Source organism: Chrysoperla carnea, chromosome 1, assembly GCF_905475395.1.
Source record: "Chrysoperla carnea chromosome 1, inChrCarn1.1, whole genome shotgun sequence".
Classification (NCBI taxonomy): Eukaryota; Metazoa; Arthropoda; class Insecta; order Neuroptera; family Chrysopidae; genus Chrysoperla; species Chrysoperla carnea.
Window position 1 is genome coordinate 33,946,997 of NC_058337.1, and position 18,055 is coordinate 33,965,051.

Here is an 18,055-nt window from a genome sequence, read left to right on the forward strand (position 1 = left end):
AAACAACTATCCAATAATTTGCATTTCGAAATATAATGGTTTTAAAATTGGATTAGTATTGTAAGGGGTAGGCTGAATAGACTCAAAGATGATATAGATGTTTATTGTCTAACATGACCTCTGTATTAACTTATGAAAATATTAGTCGGCCCGGGAGGAATTTCGCAGTGTGGTACCCCTGCGATGCATTTTTAGACCGTGGATCTATTTTTAATACGGTAAACTTTAAAATGAGGGTTAAATCATGGAATTTGATAAAGAAATACGGAAGTTCTCGCGGATACACAGCCTTGATGCCCGCCAGGTCCCTTTAGTCAAAGTATGATGTGCGTATATGGACCCGATTTGATTTGACTTCAAAATCTTAAAATATGCAAATCTAGATAATATGCAACAAGATTGTAATTGTACAATTTCCGTACACGCGGTAGTTCGAAATTTTTTCTCCATTTTAAGTCCGCATGAAACTTTATTCAGAATAAAAAAAAAAAAAAAAACACAAAACACCAATTTTAAGAACTTTTCACGGTCTTAAAATCTTGGACACCCTTGGAAATTCCATAAAATGGCTGTTTTTAACCTGGTTAATCTAATTTCACGGGTATGTTATGGAACGTTAAAATAGTGAATTTCGCTTATTCGACTTTCTAAGATTCTAAGAGCACGAAATCTAAATTTAAGAACTTTTTAACAATTATTTTTTGTTTTATTAACAATTTAATTAATAACGTTTCGATTCGCTTAAACACGGTCCTTCCGTTTGGAGACCTTGTGACCGTGATCCATTGTGCTACCCTAATTATTACAAAATTTATAAAAAATATCTATTAATCGCCGAATTTCTTTGTAACACACTTTTATTAGCTTTTTTATTTTATTCATAGGGTGGTGAAACAAACAGCCTTTCGAGAATTGAACTAAAACTTTTCTTTATTCAAATTAAAATCGTATCTTCTTTTAAAAAGTCTTTTACATAAATTTTTAAATATAAAATTTAATTGAAAAACTACATATACATAATTTTCTCTTATACCTAAGTTCTGAAAATTATATGAACTAATACATATCTTTCACAATTTTAAGAATTTCCATTAAATTATATAAAACAGGAGCATAAATGAAAAATAATTTTCTTCGATCGTAAGCAAAATTTTATTCTATTATTAAAAACTATAAAATAATTTTTTATTATTTTTACTTCATAATAAATTTAACCATGATAAATTTTATTAATATTAATAATTTATTATAATTCAAAATAAAAAATCCCACGCATTATAAATCACTAGAATTAAATATTGATTCATCAGCAAACCAAACCAATCATCAATTTTATGAAATACTTGTAAATGATAAATATATCATCATTACTTATAAAAATGCTTTTAAATTTTCATTTTCCAGTTGGGTTGGGCTAACTGACCGTTATAAAATTTATATAAAAAGATTTTTTTCCTTCAAATTTTACTTCCTGATTCGGAATGAAACTAAGTAAATATTTGTTTCTCAAAGTTTTATTCCAAATTTATAAAAATATATCGTAAAGTGATATCAGGCTAAGGTGTCCCATTTTATCGCTTCGACCTCGAAGAGCGCTGAAAAGATTTCCGCGTGACTATCATACTATCAAAAAATTTAGTTTCCATTTTTCGAAACACGATTTTGTCGACTCTCATTATTGGGAGGCTCTGGAAAAAGGGTTGAAATAGGAACCTAAATTTCTAAGTAATAAAATTTCTAAGGTATAAAACACATATGGAATATATGGAATTGAATACCGTAAGGCCCGTAAAAAATATTAGCACAAGGTCTGCGAATGACCATGTAAGATTGAAGACCTAAAAAATGAATATTTTTAACTGCCCAGACGAAGTTAATGTAATGGGATCGATTTTGAAAATCTCCAGTTTTACATATTCCCGCGGTTTCAAGGCCGCAATATCCGAATTAAAATTTTTTAATGTGATGTCTCTGTGTGTGTGTGTGTGTACGTATGTGCGTATGTTCGTTCGGATTCTTTCGCCTCGATTATCTCGAGAAGCAGTTATGACATTAACAATTGACTGGGTTTATTCGACTCGCAATCGCGTATTTAAGAACTGAAAGAGTTTTCAGCAGAATTAGTTAAGCCGTTTTTTAATGGTAATAAAAAAACTGGGAAAAACTGAATAAACAGAATTTGAAAAGTGGATAAAACACACATCATTTATCTATGGAGATAATGATCGTTCCAGCATAAGCTGCAGTGCATGTTCGAAAAATAATCTATGAAGGCTTACAAGACCTTTGTTAATGTTTTTCCCCCTTTGGGAAGTTAGTAGTGTGGACTACAGGGGTGGCACTCACGCGAATTCAGTACCATACCGACTATGTACTGCTAATTTATTTTGAAGTGTTGTCATGCCAATCAGATACTAGACTCAATAATTAACATTTTAGGAAGAAATGTATGATTAAGGAAAGGGAAAACAATTTAAGAAATTTTTATTAATTAATATATATGTAAGATATTGAAAAAAGAAAAAAACAATTTAAGAAATTATAAATTATTCATTAGTAACTAAATAAAAAGAAGTCTTATCGAACAGAGTTATGTTCGATAAGACGATCGAACATAGTATTTCGATTGACGAGAATAAACATTGAAACCAATTAATAACTGGTTATAGGAGTGAGAAAGATTTCAAAATTGATTATTTTAGATCTTCGATGCGGGATAATGAAGTGTTTGATCCTTTTTTTCTCGACAGTACTATGATATATAGATGGCAGAAAAATTAAATATATTTTTCGATTATTTACACATAATGTGATTTTTTCACCGTCAATAATGGTTTTTATAAATAAAAAAATTTAACATTTATATTTAATTTATGTTAAAAATAAGGGGAGATTTTAATTTTTTTCAGCAAACATTTTTTTTTTCATTTTTATTAAAGGAAAATGAAATCACTTGTGTGTGTGGTTATGGAAGAGTAATCACCCTCGATCATTTATAATTTATTAAAAAAAACGCCATATATGCATATTTAAAAAAATCTACAATAATAATATAGACTCGTCACGTTTATGTATGGAAGTGAATTTAAATGAACTTTTTTTGTAATTACATGCACTTGTTCTTTACTTGTTTTACTTTCAATCGTTTTGTACTAGATGTGTTTCAAAACATTAGGTATTGGAAAAAACAATTTACTCAACCGCAGCCTACCTGAGGATTCAAATAGAACCACGATAACAGGCTTAAACAGATGATGTTGAATAAATTGATTAATTTTAAAGTAGTAATAGCATTGACAAGATTCATATAAACAACTACTTTTTATACTTTTATACAACTACTTAATATGCTATCATAGTATATTATGTTTAGTCCCAAGTTTGTAACGCTTAAAAATATTGATGCTACGACCAAAATTTTGGTATAAGTGTTCATAAAATCACCTAATTAGTCCATTTTCGTCTGTCTGTTACGAAAACTCAAAAACTAAGAATGATATCTGAAATTTTTACAGCGAGCTCTGGACATTGAGGTCGAGTTCGTAAATGGGCAACATAGGTCAATTGAGTCTTGATAATATAATGCAAGAAGGGCACAAAGAAAAGCACATATATGTGCTTGTTATCAGAGACACATACAGTTGTGTTATAAAAATTAAAAATATACACATCCCCTATACGTTTGTCTGTATATTTTCATTGAAACTTTAATGCCGTGTCATGGAAAATTATAAAAATAATCTATTTGCATTTTCTTTAAAATATGTGATTTGAAAAAACCCTCAAGTATTTATGTCTGCGTTCTAGCCATAAATACTATTTTCATATATTTATAATTATGAAATACGTGTAACGAAATACGCATCCCACATGAATAAAAAATTGAATTTAATTTTATAGAGTTGTCTAGTGTGGTTTTAACGCGTGGAATAATAAAACGTTAAGACATGAATCAAAACTTTTCGTTTCTAATAAAATTCGAGGCATATTTTTAAAAAACGAATGCAAACATCCTACGATGTTTATTATTATATAGGGTCACGTTTTTATAATCGATTTATGCTAACCAAATTCATGAAATTCAGAATTTGGCTTGCCTCTATTAAATATTTCGAAAAAAATTTAAGAATGAATGTTGATATTATTTTCGCTGGTTTCAAATTAACAAAAAAAAAATCATGAAAATCGAAATCTATAACAGTTTCATAATTGCTTTTCGATTAAATTCATAATCTTTCTGATACGAAACGAAAAGATACAGTAGCGTATAGCAGCAGTATTCAAACTGTGGGTCGTGGTAAAAATTTTTTGGGTAGCCAAATTTACAAGAAATTTAATTTTTAAGAAAGTTATATAAGATTTTTCTTCAACAAATGACCGTAAACATTAAAATAATGAAAAAAGATCGAGAGGTGTCGTGGGACACTCGGTAAAAACTATGTTCCTTTCGTATCTTGGTATATAAATGTTGCGCTTACTTTTTTTATTTACAAGATATTTTTCTGAAAAAAGGTATAAATTTTAGAAGTCAAATACTTGTTTGATTCTTTAAAGAATTTAATTTTATAGCTACTCTACTTTAAGTTTTTACTGTATGAAATAGTTGTAGTATTAGTTTAAAAGAGACATACTTCAGATTTAGTAGTCAATCCAATATGTGAGTACATTATGTTTGGTTTGATCAAGATATTTATTATGACATAACATAAAAATTGCATTGCACTTACTTTAAATTAACTTACAGTTATAAAAAGTTTTACATTTTCTTAAAATTCATTGCAAGCTGAATCGATTAAAAAGTTTTAGTTTTCCAGATAACCTAGATATCGGTTTTTGGTGTCTTTTGCAGGGTTTTTTGGTTTTAACTCCCAACCAGCAAAGAAATATCATGCGATAAGGAACAAAGTTCCAATAAAAAAAAGAAAGATATAGTTTGCGAACCTCTAATATAGAGAAACCCATTTACACTGTCTATAAAAATTAGGCAGTGTGTAAGAGCGAAGAGTGTTTACATAAAAACATGGTATGCAGAATCTTGAACAAAATTTCACGGAATCTTAAAATTACACAAAAAAAAAAAGGAAATTGATATAGATTTAGAAATTTAAATTTTAATTGAAAAAATAAATGAACCTTGAAGGATTTACATGAAATTATTAACAATGACATAATTTAACGGTGAGGATTTTAATTATTTATATTTTTAAAAGCTAGTAAAGTGTAAAATTTAAAAATAAAATATTTTTTGTAGGTGTTAATTACTTATTTTATAATGAAAATTATGTGCTACTTTCTTTTATCAAGTGATAAAATTACAAATATTTTGATTATTTTAAATTTTTTAATTTATAATTTCTTCTAAAATATAGACTTATTATACACTGCATCGAAGGTTAGCAGGAAGGGTATACAATTTTTTTCCTCTACAATTGCGCGGGAATTGCTTCAGCGGTTTCCATTAGATCAAATGATTTTAAAATTTGATATGAAGTGTTGTTCCCTGGGCAGCTATTGTCAGCAATTTGGATGGAATTCCCAAGGAAAAACCTTTTTTTTTCGACGTTTTTAAACGGTGGTCATCTCTAGAGTCCCTTCAAATTCAAGTCAAGGAAGAGAGAAGGTGTAAACTTTTCAGCAGCTAAACTCTCTTTTTATATCGATATAATATAATTTTTTTTCCACAACTTGTGGACTTGCACACTTCTTTATCCCCAACAATTGACCCGAAGGATTTAAAATTTGAATGTCAATTGAATTTTTGGGAAAGAGTGCCTTTTGATTTTGTAAAGTTCTCAGCTCTCTTTATTGAGAATATTTAATATGTTCAAAAAAGTAAAAGTACAAAAATACTTCTAATAGTAAGAACCATTTAAGGGGTGAAGGAAATATGATCTTAATGATAGAGCTCATCTGCGCACGAGTTCGTATCTTCCAAACAATGCAATGGATTTCAGTATTTGAGGTGTCATTATATTTGTCTCAAAAACCCAAGTGTTCTTAGATAGGTGTTTGAATAAACAAAACAAAATGGCGAATTTTTGGAGCGAAATAGTAATACGTTAATAAAAAAAAATTAACAAAACCTATCGAGTAGGGTATCAAAATAAAGGAAATGGAAAGAGGATTGCAAAATATACATAAGTTATATATGTTTAAATTTAATTAGGAATAATAAATTGGTTTAAAAATTTTAATATAGTATTCATATAGTAAATTTTTTTTAGTGGTTTAAACCTGATTGCGTTAAATAAAGTCTGAAAATAAGAAACAAGTCCAGTAATTTACATAGCGACTTGAACAGTCGGAGCCCATAAAAATTTTAACTGAGTCAAATCTTCCCATTAATGGTTCCTGACTGTTAAAGTTGCTATATAAACTACTGGACTTGTTTTTTTCTTTTCTGATTTTATTTAACACAGTCGGGCTTTTCTTTATTTTTTATTTTATTTTTAATTGTTCAAATGATTAATTTTAAAGGATATTGCTACACATTAAACTCTGGGATTGATTTCGTGTTTACTTCTCTTAAACACTTTTACTAATTTATTTGTTTTAATTAAATTTATAGAAAATTATATTTTCATATAGTAATAAAATTATTTAATTTGCGTATTGGCCTGGAAAAATCGTGCATAAAAGTAAACCACTGATGTAATCGAGTTCAATAAATCAGCATCTATTTATAATCATATTATATTGCTTACTTGTGCATATATACATGTACAGTAATGATCAGTAAAATTTCGCTAAACTGGAAAATTAAATGTAATAAGTATTTTCTTTTTTCAATTAGATCAATCGATATTGATTATCAAGTTAAAAATAAATTTTATAAATTAAAAAAATTGTGTTAAGAGAGTTTATTAATAAATTTTGATGAACCTTCTATCTGAGATACCCCCCCCCCCTTATTTTCACCTAGAAACAAACATTTTTTATGTTAAAATACGTTTAAAATGTATATGAAAAAAAAAGTTGCTCATTTACGAACTCACTTTTTACTTCCCGAGCATGTTCTAAAAATTTCAGCTTGATATATCTTTTTACGTTTTTGAGTTATCATGTTGACAGGCGACAACCGGAAATGGACTAATTAGCTGATTTTACGAAAACTTACACCCAGGCGTTGCAAACTTGGGACTAAACTTAGTATAACTTGATATATATTTCATATATACAGGATATAAAAACAATAAATTGGTTTTGTTTTTTCATGAAAATAATGAACTCCGACTTGAAGTGCGTTTCTCAGAATCGATCGATCCATTTTTTAGTATTTTATCTATGAGTTAGTTATATCAAAATTTCAAGATTTTCTCATTTAGGTCTAAAATCTTATCAATTTGTTCCCGGTCCTTTGTTGGAAATTTGTTGAAGTGCAAGTTCTTTCAAGGTGGTTTTCAAATTACATACCCTACTGTATGTGCTAGAAGTAGCTAGAAAAAAAAAATTGAGGTGTATTTTTGTACTGTTTTATCCAGTGTTCAATTGTATTTTAAAAATGTACATTATACAGTTTTGCAACCATCTCGTTAGCCATTTATAATATATAAAGTAACAAGAATTTTTATGGACGTTCTTATGTATAAAACAAAGAGGGGATGTATTGTGTAGTTGTATATGTGTCTCATCACTTAAAGTTGTACACATGCAATACAACACACATCACACACAGTACACATCCCCTCTTTGTTTTATACTAAAGAACGTTCATAAAAACTCTTCTTACTTCATATATTATAAATGGCTAACGAGATGAGTACCAAATGGTATGTGATGATTACCTCTACAACCAAAATATGACTAACTGTTGCAAATATTTTGAAATAGAGTATACATGTTTCAAATGCACTCCCTTGCATACATATGAATCAATTTTTATAGTGCATAAGTGTATTCTAACTGTGCAATCATTATTGCACATACAAGAACATGTTATATAAATAACTTCAAATCCATATATGGACAACTTTAATTTCTCCTGTTTAAAACAACGTAGTTACTACTATTTTACTATCTTTACTACTACAGCTACCAACGTGAGTTTGAATCAACATTGATTACGTTTTTTTTTCTAAAAATACAATTCCTCGTTATTGTTGCTGTTGTTGTATTCAGGAAGTAATGAAAAAAAAAAAAATGTGCAACAATTCTTTTACAAAAAATATAATAAATGTTTCGCTGTGTTCATACAGAGTTTTGTGACGGCTACGATGATGGACTAGCATTGCTACTACACCGCGAACGGACAATGAGTCTAGACACGCGACATAATAATTCAGTAGGTATTGCTGAATATAGTGTAGAAAAGGTAGGTTTGTACCTAAGAACTTCGTGGGTAGTGTATATTAAAAATATCTTATGTATTTGCAATTTACTTTAAATTGTTTTTGTAAAATAAAAATAAATAATTAAAAAATAGGACTGCCCTGCCAAAAAAACCGAATAAGAAACAAGTATTATTATTAAATCTGTATATACAAAGCGAAAGGTCACTTATTTATTCGCTGACTAAACAAAAAAATAAAATTATCTTTGAAGTTGGGGTACCGTTCTGTGGAACATTTTTTAAATCTAGGAAGTCTCCGGCTGTAATGACAATTTTATTTATCTGTTTAGCGAACGAGTAAATGATTGACCTTTCGCTTTGTATTTAAAGATCATAATAACAATTATTTTTTACTTTTTAGTTCGTTTTTTTAATTTTATTATTATTATACATTTAGGTGACAAATTTTATTTTGAAACCATTACTAATCTATTTATAAAAAGTTGCCTATCTTTAAAAAAATGTTACTTCACATTTTAGAAATATCGCCATATTGAATTTTTGCAAAAAATATTTATAGCCAGTGTCATTCGAGACTATCTTGTATATTTAAACGAGCATACTTGGGAACGGCTGCAACGGTTTTCATGAAAATTTGTATGCAAGGAGTTTTTTTGGCGAAAAATCGATCTCGTTGGTTTTATTTTTAGAAAATTTCGTTTTAACCTTCTTTTCAGAAAAAACTGAAACAAACTGCAAAATACAACTCTTCCTGACATCTATTGGTGTTTATCGTAGTTAACGAAATAAAGTACATTAGCGAGACATTCAAATTGGTATTTGTGTGGAGACATTTTAAACGGTTATATTAGTAATAAAATTTGTGTCTTTTTAACTCAAAAACGGTCATACATACATACGTACTGTAAGGATTTAAACGATACATTCAAATCCGTTCAGGCATTTAAAAGTTATGGTGGATATGCACTCCTGTTTTGATTAGTAGTCATGTAAAAAAATGTAAAATTTTTGCAGTAAATATTCAAATTTTCAAGAAGTTTGCAGCCTAAAAATGACTGAACATAGACTAATGACTCACACATTATTAAATGTTTCAGTATATTTTCCTTTACGCTCACTATGTTTTCAAGCGCTTACCTGATTGATTTTCTTCTCTAAAATGATTTTCCTCGAAACCTGTAAAATACTGCCTGGTATAACTTCATTTGCTTATAAATGCTTATCGCATTGATATTTTTTGTGCTTTCTTTATCCGAGGAGCAAACTAATCAGTAGATGAGAAAAATGTTCCTATGCGCATAACGGAATGTTGAGAATTTCGGGAAAATTTCTTCAATTTTCGGGAGCAACTCACAAAGATCAATGCCTAAAAAGTAAATATTTTAAACCATGCTGTAATGTTTGCCATTTTAAAAAACGTTACACAATGTTATAGGAATTTTTATAATTTAGCCGAACAATATACAACTTGTAATAATACCGGGTATATTCGAATAAGTGTCACAGAGGCTTATTCCTCCAGACTTCGCAAAAATATAGTTTCGAGTAATTTGTGTTCTCTTTCTAACAGTACTGTTAGAGATAGAACAGGCTATTTGAAAACTATTAAAATATAACATAATTTTAAATAACAAAAATGTTTCTCATAAAACTACAGCTTTTGTTCGAAAAATTTTAAGTTAAACGAATTTGACTTAAATCCAACATGATGTGTAAAATTTGTGACGACTCATTGTTATGTTTTATCAAGAATGAGTTCCTAAAGTGATGGGCACTTAGTCGAATACACACTGTCTATTATTTATTCAAAGTTTTGAATGAGGATGTTTGTTCATCATTATACAATATTTCTCGACATTGCAGTCGTTACAATTTGATACTAAAGTAACTTTATTCTGTTTATGTGTTATAAAAATTTTAAAGTTTTTAAGTTTACGTGTCTCATCAACTGTCAATAACTAACTACTAACAATTCAAAAAGTTAGTAAAGTTTATAAAACTTTTTATTGGTCATATAAGTTTTTAATGATTCATACACAGTCGACTTTAATATGCATTTAAGGTTGATCTGACATTAAAACAATGTATAGATAAAAATCTGACTTTTTTCAATGAACGCATACATTTTCGATAATTTTGCTCTATCTTCTAAAAATTAAAAAACTTCTACTTTTATAAACTAAATATTATTAATTATTCTCACGCTTTGGGGGCGCTGAAAAATAATTGATTCTTGAATGAAAAATTGTAACATTCCGGAAATCAGTTCTTGCTATTATAAAATATAGGCTTGGTAGAATCCGAATCTACGACCTCTGGTATTCGGGGTCATCATTTAACTTCTGGGGCCGCAAGATGTTTATTTTTTGTTAACAATATTCGATCAATTGCCGATCATTACAAATTCAATCCAAAAATGATTTCAATGTCCATTAAATTCACAAGAATATGAAAGGTAAATTACAAAATAGTCATTCCATTTTTTATCGACCAGGTTTTGTGGAGACTTGATAGACACATTCCATATGGAGACGTTTAATAAAGTGAACTTACATTCCAATGCTCATAGTAATATAACAATATTAATAATTAATAATTACTAAAGCAGGTAATAAGTTTGTTCAATCATTTTAAAATATTTATCATATTTTAGTAAAATTATACTTACATAGATTCATAGATACATACAGCAACAATTATTATTATTATTACTATCAGACTTAAAATTCATAGTGCATGCATGACTGCAGTTATTTATTAAAAGACTAGTATTTTATGTTTTAAATTAATACATAATTTTTTTAGTAAAAAATTTTTTTGTTAATATAGTAAAAGTAATTTAATACCATAAGTTACACTTCGATAATAAACTTAAGAACGTTCCCACAAAAATAAGTTGCTGAAAATATTTGAAACGTACGTTTCAAATTTTGAGGATGAATTCTGTTAGAACTTAGGAAAATTAAGAATAAAATTTGTTGATAGTTTTTTTAATATTTATCCTAAAGATTTGAAAAAAATCACCTATATAGAAGAATTAACACACAAATGTCATTCATTTTATCACTTTAAATGTATTTTATGGAAAAGCGAGTACTTACTGCTTATTATAATTTTCTTTATAGGAAATATTTATCATGCTTTTAACTAATGAATATTAGTTTTCCAAAAAAGAAAATTAGCCTTGTTACATAATAAAGCATACCTTTAACAACATTTCAATATAGGATTTATATGTTAAAAACGCAAACTTGAACAGCTAAAATCTATAAATTTAACACCGTAAGGGGTATTAAAACATTTAGCTGCTTATAAAGAGCATTAATGAGAATGGAATGTCCTTAAGAAAGATTCAAAAAAAATAGACACTCGTGTTGTTTCAAAAAATTTATCTCGCTTCCAATATACTTGGTTGTAGCAAATTTTCTTAGATAAAAGTTTAACTTTATTTATATTACATTCGATTGTAACACTTTTTTAATAACTAGTTATAGTTATGATCCACCTAATGTTAATTAGACTAAATTTGTGACCGTTGAAGCGCGTACAGACAAATATGAAGGAATTTTTGCTTAATTCTGTTGCCATTGCAGAAATCAATGTATCAATCGGCTGAATAGAAGGCTATTTTCCGGGGGATTGCGATGTGGGTAATACAATTTTTTGGGGGTTTATTTTTAGGGTAATACTATTATGTTAATTTGGCTTTATCCCGAGTCAATTACGTGAAAATCCCGCCCTTCTAGCATGTATACAACAGAAAAACGTAATTTTGGAGGGTGTCTTTTCTATTTTCCGAGGGACTGTGCATGATGTAGTTTATTAGATTTAATTAGGAGTCGACTGATTAAAACCCTATCTTTCTAGCATAGATTTCTAGCATTTTTCAATCTTCCGGGGGGTTTTAATGAGAAAGTTGAAGTATTTCGTTTTTCCTTGGAGGTTTCAAGCAATTTCGCGTCGAATTTCGTGGGAATTTGCAACAGTTTGGTTAAATATCAAACTTAAAGAAATAAAAATTAAAAAATACCTCAAGAACATTTTTTTACAAAGTTTTCCTTAAAAAAATATTCAAGGGTTAGTAGGGTGCTGTTACTCTTCAACCAGACCTCGTTTATCTTATTTCTTCAAGGATAATTACAAAAATTTCAAGAATGTACTCAAAATTATTCATCAGCTGTCGAACTATTCTAGTATAAGTAACTGATACACGAATATTTCTGCTAGTAAATCCTAATACTGTAAAAAATTAATAAAATACGTAATGGTAGTCAAATCCAATGTATTCTGATGAATTAATATATTTTGTACATATTAAATATATGTAATATAATTTACATTTGTTTGCAAATATAATAATCATTAAATTTTTTTCTAATACCTCTTATTATTATTGTTAAGTATAACAGTTATTAAATCCGAATATTTTAACATTACAATAATATGTAATATGTAGTTATTATGACAATGAACAAAGGTAATTGACCCATAACGTTACCTGTTAGCTGTTCCACCGACAAATGTAATAACAAAACTAAATTATTTAATAGTTACACATATGGTCGATAGGAGGATTCACACACGCAACGATCCGACCGACATATTTAAATTATATATATTTTTTATTTGATGGTCTAGATCTGGATGTCGTCAAGATTTCATTTATCTAAAACTGTTTTAAAAATAAAATAGTTACAAAAATTGAAATTTGGAAAAGCGGTGATTATTTCTACAGGCAATTGTGAGGCATGCACTAAAAGGTAGAATTGTGACTATATTTTTTTTATTAACCAACTTGATTGTACATTTTAATCAAAGATCGATAACTCGAATTTCAAAGAAGCAGACGTGGATCTAGGATTTCGTTCAGGTGGAAGCAAAAAAAAAAATTTGTTATATACAGCATCTATGCTGTGCATCTGAATATCTTGCAAGAGGCGCCACCCATTAAAAAATGACCTGAACAAAAATTGTAGAGTTTGATGGAGGATTTCAGATTTGACCTAGTTCTTCGTGTTTCTTTAATAGCCAATTTAGATCCAGAACGGTAAGAGATAGAATCACACTTTAAATTAGAAAATTTATCCTCATAAAAAAAAAAAACTAACATTTTTTATTTAAACCATCGTCAGTTAAAGTCACATTTCCTTCGAAAGCTAACGTTTTTGGAAAAAACAAACGTTTGTCAGTTTTTTATGTGGATCAACTTTTTAATTTAAAGTATTATTCTATCTCTATTTAATATCCAAATTGGCTACTAAAGCAATCCGAAGAATAAGGTCCAATTTGATGTCAGAACATGATGTTCCCCATCAAATTCTACAAATTATGCTGTGGTCATTTTTTAATAGGTGGTGCTTCTGGCGAAATATCAGATGCATAGATAAAAATGATCCACTCTGTAAAAGAGTCCAAAATTTACACGAAATAGATTAAATTGGGACCCCCCTAACCGGGTACATTCGCAAGGATACCGGCTCCTACTAGTGTAAAACACTAGTATTCATTATCGCGATCTAATTCTTGCTTGCTAAAACATATAATTAAAAGAACATCAGACAATAAGGAAATGTACACATTGTCATGATAACTTCAACTTATTGTTTAGGAATATAGTCCCGATTTCCGGGTTATATATATATACAATTTGAATTTATGGCGAGCAGTTTTTGTGACATAGACTGTACGTAAATATCTAAACATTATATTATATTATAAAAATTGTATTAATCTTCAGCAGCTTTCTTCAGACGTTTAAAATAGAAAGAACAATATGGAAAAGCAAGTTCCTAAAATAGTACCACAAAGGAAAGTAGTAAATTTACCGATTTGTTAACAAACTTGCATTTGTAATACAAGTTAAATGTTTTATTCGAGAAAGAACTGTACAGAAAGTCTTTCAATAGTTCTTGAATAATGTACAGTTAAAAACAATAAAATTGCACCATTAACGCATAATGTACACGACAATGTTGGTAATAATTTTTCAATAGATTATTTAATTTCATGAATTTGAATCAGTTAAAAGTAAATTCAAATTGATTAAAAAACGAAGAAGTTGTAAGCTTTCAAAGATTGTTTTTCGTCTCTTTCGTGCAAAGCAAGGCTTTATATGTAATATCTATGGTGATACACAACATTGACGTCACCTTTAAAGTATCTTCTTTTAGGAGTTTTAAAAGTTCATATTTTGCGTACTAAATATTTTCTAAAACCAACTTCACTTTCTGTCGATGCAATGAGAATTATTCACCTGAAGTGATAAAAAAAATTTTTCATCATCCCATTACTCTTATTTATTCACTATTAAACAAGGCTTTTCATTGCAAAATTGTTGGCCATATATTTCATTATTTAGCATATGGTACAGTAAATCTGGCATTTTGACTGGAAAAAATTACAATACTGACTCTGAGGTTATAGGTCGTTAGGGGGGCATGTAAATAACTTTAAAAAAAATTAAGAGAATTTTTCGTTCCGCTGTTTTTGAGAAAATCCAAAAAAATGGGAAAAAAAAATTTGGAATGCGTTTTTCTCGGAATCTATTGATTTAAGGGAAAAGTTTTTCAAATAAAAAATGTAGAAGACATTGTCAGCTACATTTTATGTCATTGGAGCAACGTCATACGAGTTAAATTACAAAAAGTAGGTGGCGTTAAAGTATCAAAAAAAGGTTTTTCCACGGTTTTCATTAAGAAAAAATGATTTTTTTGTAAAAGTGTAAATAAAAAAGTTGTTTGACTCAAAATTAGCTTCAACTTTTACTTAAACAATTTTTTTGTAAAACTTACCGTTTTTGAAATACAGCTTGCTAAAAAATCTGAAAGTTAAGTTTTTTAAAATTTTGAAAAGGAGTACTTGATTCCCTTTTTATTTTCTTGGTTTATTTTAAACATACATTGTTTTACTATAGCTCGGAAACGGTAAGTTTTTCATAAAAATTGTTTAAATAAAAGTTGAAGCAAATTTTGAGTCAAACAACTTTCTCATTTACACTTTTACAAAAACATCATTTTTTCTTAATGAAAATCGTGAAAAACCCTTTTTTGATACTTTAACGCCACCTGCTTTTTGTAATTTAACTCGTATGACGTTGCTCCAATGACATAAAATGTAGCTGACAATGTCTTCTACATTTTTTATTTGAAAAACTTTTCCCTTATACCAATAGATTCCGAGAAAAACGCATTCCAAATTTTTTTTTCCCATTTTTTTGGATTTTCTCAAAAACAGCGGAACGAAAAATTCTCTTAATTTTTTTTAAAGTTATTTACATGCCCCCCTAACGATCTATAACCTCAGAGTCAGTATTGTAATTTTTTCCAGGTCCGGCCTTTTTTTCGTCTATATTGACTGAATCAATAGATGGATCAGATTTTACGATACACTATTGTAAATTGGTTATTCATATTTCACTAATACTCAATAGATCCCATATTATTAATGGATTTCATGATTGGATTTCAATCTATATTATTTTTTTAATCACGATTACAATTAGCTAATTTTTATCGTTCATCACTATTAAATCGTTAATTTTAAATCATTAGTCAGATTAACTTTATACAAACACTGATACACGGTAATACGTAAACTTATATTGATCTATTGTTTCATTTATACTTGATTCCAAAAAAACTGCCACAGTTAAAACATTCTAAGCGTACTCATCATATGTTGTATTATAATAGTAACACTTAGAATGTTTTAAAACGAGCATTTTTTTTGACATAGAGTATCGAATGTACTTTTCCAATCCCTATATATTATAAATGTGAAAGTAAGCATGTTTGTTTGTTACGCTTTCACGCTAAAACTAGTGAATGGTTTTTAATGAAACTGTACAGCAATATAGCTGATATATCAGAATAACACATGAACTATAATTTATAAAGATATATTTTTAAACAAATAAAAAAATTTAATTTAATTTGCCATTTACCATTTTTTAAATTTTTACAGAAATCTTTAATTTATGGTTCAAAATGATCATTATAGATAGAGCATATCTATGATCATCATTTTGAACCAAAAATTAAAGAATTCTGTAAAAATTTAAAATAGTAAATGTCAAACAAATCATGGCCAGCTATTCTAATATACTCAATGAATTATGACTATTTTACATTTAACAAAATTGAAAACTGTGTATAGCAAGAGAGGGTGGAGGCTATAAAGCGGTGGTTTTTATTTTTAAGCCCATTGAAGCGGGCGAGTATCAATCTAGTAAATATTAAATGAAATTGTTTGAAGTCTGCATTGAAATGTATTTATCAGCTACTGCTAATTAAATCAAAGTGTTCTTATTGAAAACAAAGAAGCCATAAGAAAATTCTTTTTATAGATCTTTCTGTCGAAGTGTACGAATTCCCTTTTTAAAAAGTAAATAATTTAACTATTTATAGGAATTAACAAATAACTTGCAGCTTTCTGCCATTATACAAATAGCTCGTAGCTATAATGGGATATGCCAAAGAAATTTTTACATTTTTCTAATTAACAATTGACAAAATATCTAGTTTACATTTTAGATTTTTTTTTAAATAACCAAAATCGGTTGCCTTTTGAAGAGTGATGTCCCGAGTATTTCGTGAAGGATAATTAAGATCCAACAAGTGAAAACAAACAATTGACTGAATTAATTTTTGAAATACCCGGTATATTAAGAAACAAACACAATTATGGCGGCCTAAAAGCCAGCATTTATTTTGATTTTCGAAAATTTTCTAAAGTTTGTCTATAATTTTTTTCGTTTTCGATAGCCTTATACAAGACCACTAGTAGAAGCTATCTGCATATTTTCAACTCTCTATCTTTTATAGTTTTAGAGAAAAAGATCTCCAAAGTTTTGTCCTAATTTGCACCCTCACGGATATGCAATGATGTTTACAAATAAACATTTTAATTTAATATTTTTTACATTTAAATTTGTGTTATATCTTTAACGGTTTACAAGATTGACCCTTCGGACCCAAGACACAATTGACCTATATTGTTTGTTTATACGAACTCAAACTCACCTTTTGTGTTCTGAGCACGCTATAAATATGTAATTTCTTCTCGATATCTCTCGTTTTTGAGTTATCATGATCACGGACGGACAAAAGGAAATGGATTAACTAAGTGGTTTTATGAACATCTATACCAAAATTTTGTTCGTATCATCAATATTTTTAAGCGTTACAAACTTGGAAATAAAATTCAAATACCTTGAAATATATTTCATACATACAAAGTATAAAAAACGTAAAAATCCATACCATTTGACTATTTAATGAGTTTATTTAGAGATATTTTCAGAATCTTTCCAAAATTATTTTCACTCGGCTGTTAAATGAATCCGATTTTTGTATTTTTTGGGTTCAAAATTATCCTATATAACAAGTTTCCTCAAGTTCCTAAATTAAAAATTTTTTTTGTGACTTCCTTAATTTTACAAAAGAAAATTTGATCCCATTAAGAAAATTACCGAAAAACGTGAAATTTTGTTTATTCTTCGATTTAGAATTGTCTTCCTGAGTACAAAAATTCCGTCTATTTAACGATTTCACCTATACAAAAAGCTTTGAAAGCTTTTTGCAACTTGAGAAAATAATATTTTCGTAGGCGTTGACCTTAAAACTTTTCCTGATTGAATTTCCACATGATATGATATTATCTATACGCAATAGAATAATAAATAATGCTTTTATTTATAAGGGTGTATTCGTTGAAAACTTCCCACACACAAAATTGCAAACGTTATATGCTGCATGTAATATACAA

The 18,055-nt window shown here is 28.4% G+C and overlaps 1 protein-coding gene across 2 annotated transcripts in view; it reads left to right on the forward strand.

Annotated features, from left to right (window-relative positions):
• The window catches only part of LOC123305341 (protein 4.1 homolog), a 69,908-nt gene that overhangs the window by 40,211 nt on the left and 11,642 nt on the right, over positions 1–18,055 (forward strand). The gene's annotated exons all lie outside the window — the stretch shown is intronic.